Consider the following 3,259-nt stretch of genomic DNA (forward strand, 5'->3'; position numbering starts at 1 on the left):
AATTTAAATGAGCGATTTCCAGTTTGGGGTGTGTGACTTCAAATGAATCTGTGATAATCCAAAGAGACGCCCGCCCGCCTGCCTTTCTTCCTTCAAACGTTGTTGTTTATTGAGCTGTTCACAGGTGAAACATTGTGGTGCAGCAGCGCATTGCCCATAGGTTACCCTGTGAATGGAGCACCCAGGAGTTGTGCAAAATGGTGGTCCCGAAACACAAATGGCTGCCATAGGGACTTTGCCCTTTAATAGCTAACTATCAAATCAGAGGAACAGACCTGTATACGACTACCTGTCAAGGAGACAGGTCCCTAAGACCTCCTAGTCAGTCCCAGTGAAGCCTTCCTCACTCTCCCAACCAGAAACCTTGGAGTCTTTGACTCCCCTCTTTCACTTCATGTCCAATCCAGCCACTTCTCGTCATCCCCACTGCCACTGCCTGGGTCATCTCTTGGCTGCATTAACGTGATTGCCTCTTCCCCACCCTCCACCTGCTTCTCCATTATTCACTCTCTACAGCGCACCAGAGCATAGAACGCCTGCCGCCCTTCCCCATTTCACTCAGGGTAAGAGCCAAAGTCCTTACAATAACTAAGAAACCCTACAGGATAATCTCCTACTGTTTTCCCCTCATTTACTCCTCTCCCTCCACACTGGACACCATTATAGTTCCTCAAACACACCAAGTTTCTGCCTCAGGACTTTTGCAGGAGCTGTTGCCTCTCCCAAAAATGTTCCTCCCAGATAGCTGTAGGGTGACTGCGTTACATCCCTTAGCTCTTGGTGAGAGTCATCTGCTCCACGCAGCTGCCCTTTACCACCCTATTTAACACTGCAACCTGCCACCCACATACTTAATCCCCAGCCCCTAATCCTGCCCTTGTTTTTTCCCCACAGCACACCACCTTCAAACACACTACATAATTTATTTATGTCTGTTTCCTTCCACTAGAATATAAGAAGATCCCAGGGAGCAGGTTTGTTTTCTTCTTTCATATTTCCAAGCACCTAGAACAGTTCCTGGAACATAATAGCTGCTCAAAAAAAAACACTTAGTGAATGAGTGGATGGATGGATGAATGAATGGTTGAAGCCCCTTGGTCTTCCACTATAATTTCACACTTCCACCACAACATTTATGGATCTTCACCCATAAACTGTGAAGTCTGACCTTGGGCAAGTTCCTTAGCTTCTCTGGGTCTCTATTTTAATTACTGTTAATTGGGGTTAAGTTCCTGTATTTACCTAATAGGGTCATTGTGTGGATTAAATGAGTTCTTACCTGAAGAATAGTGACTGGCACAAAAAGTCCTCAATAAATGTTAGCTGTTATTACTGTTTTTTAAATTATTAGGTTGGTGCAAACATAATTGCAGATTTTACCATTTAAAAGCAATGGCAGAAACCATGATTCTTTTGCACCGACCTAATTAAAAAAAATATTTAGAGGCGGGGATTTCCACTATGTTACCCAGGCTGGACTTGAACTTCTGGCCACAAGTGATCCACCCACCTCAGCCTCCAGAGTAGTTGGGACTTCAGACCAGCACCACTGCTCCTGACTCTATTACTGTTGTTCTTAAAGCTGTTGCCCAGGAACAGAATAGGGGCTTGATGTGTGCTGAGGGAAGAAACGAATGACTGAATGAGCTCCTGCCTGCCGGAGAGACTAGCAATGGCTGGAAGGGGGCTGGAATAGCAGGTCAGGTGTGCTGAGCTGGGAGCCTGGGAGAAGCAAAGCTGGGAAGGCAGGTCAGGCGGGGACGGAGGCTCTGTAGCACTCCCCAAGGAGGAGTTTGGATTTGATCCTGCGGGCTATGAGAGAGGAACTGGTGCCCAGATCTGCGTTTTGAGGAAAGTGTGTGGAGAACGGATTAGTAGTAGGTGGGGAGATCAGTAGGAGGGTGTAGATGCCTCTGGAAGGGAATAATGGGCCCTTGGGTAGAGCAACTGTTGTGGGAACAGAGTGGGCACATTTTGGCGGCAGAACCATCAACAGGACTAGTCTGATATGCTTCATTAAAAAGCAAACCCTGTATCCGCTCCTTCAGTGCAAGCTTAGGAAGCTGATCCACTTTTTATGCTCTACCAGGTAGCAAAAATAAGATTAATAATGAATGATATTGATTCATACCTACCATGAATTTCTAAATAAACTTTAATTTTTATTAATGGGCTCTTTGGGCTTATTAGTCAATAGAGAAGCCAACGGCTTTTCTCCTGGGAGAATGTTTAGACTAGAAAAAGAAAAGGAAATTCTTCCCTTGCTAGGTAATAACAGAAGGATGAGGCAAGCATGGCCAAAACACAAAGCAATGGAAAGCTCTGGAACCTGCTGTCATAAAACAATCCTCATCAAACCTCAGCAGGTACTGGCACAACTGCTTTTCAAGGTTAAAACAGGAAATACATACATTCTGATTAAAGCCCATCTAAGTTCTGACAAGAGTTGATGATGGTTTGAAAACGTTGGCATTTTGGGATCTTGGCAAAGTGACTTTCTAGTGGGGGAGGGGGGAACAAAAAAACAGGGTCAGGGTAGGGGCAAAGCTTTGATAAGGCTGCAAGGTGAGATGAATTCAGCAACTGGAGTTAAGATGCCAAAAGATGAAGGCTCCTTGTCTGCATATATTGGCCACCAATTGACAGCTCTGCCCCTTGAACATAATTGCCTTCCCTCTTAGTCTGGGAAATTTCACAGTTTGTTGTCAGTCTTTGATACTCAGGTGGTGTTAAATATTTTAAAACCAACAGAAACCTCCAAATCCTAACATCTCTTTGCCCTGATGTCAACCCAGATCTGGCTTCTCTTTCTCCAGAGCTGTGATTGTTATTGTTACTTTAAAGTAGTTCTCATCCATTGGATGTCACATATCCTGAAAACCTGTGTTCTCAGAATTTTGAAATTTGCCTTTTTAAGGTCTCTAGGAAATGTCTGCAGGTATTTAACATACGCAGCTGTTTTAAATGCATGATGAGGGCATGACTATGCTTAGGTATTGCCGCCTCCAAGACAAGAATGGCTGTTTTCTTGTCAATTCTTTCTTAAATGGCCAAAATTGGATCCAAAGGAGAAGTTTCCTTTGCTCTCTGAGATAGAATGGTCAGCAAGGTAAGGTTAGATGTGTCGGCTGCTCTGCATCCAGCCCTGTGAGACTTGATTTGTGAGGTGGTGCTGCTGGTAAGGGAGGAAGACCCTCAGGAAGAAGCCCAGGTAAACCCAGGCAGCTGTGGATTGTGCAGGCCCAGGCACACACTTTCC

This window comes from Chlorocebus sabaeus, chromosome 26 (genome assembly GCF_047675955.1).
Source record: "Chlorocebus sabaeus isolate Y175 chromosome 26, mChlSab1.0.hap1, whole genome shotgun sequence".
NCBI classification, from domain to species: Eukaryota; Metazoa; Chordata; class Mammalia; order Primates; family Cercopithecidae; genus Chlorocebus; species Chlorocebus sabaeus.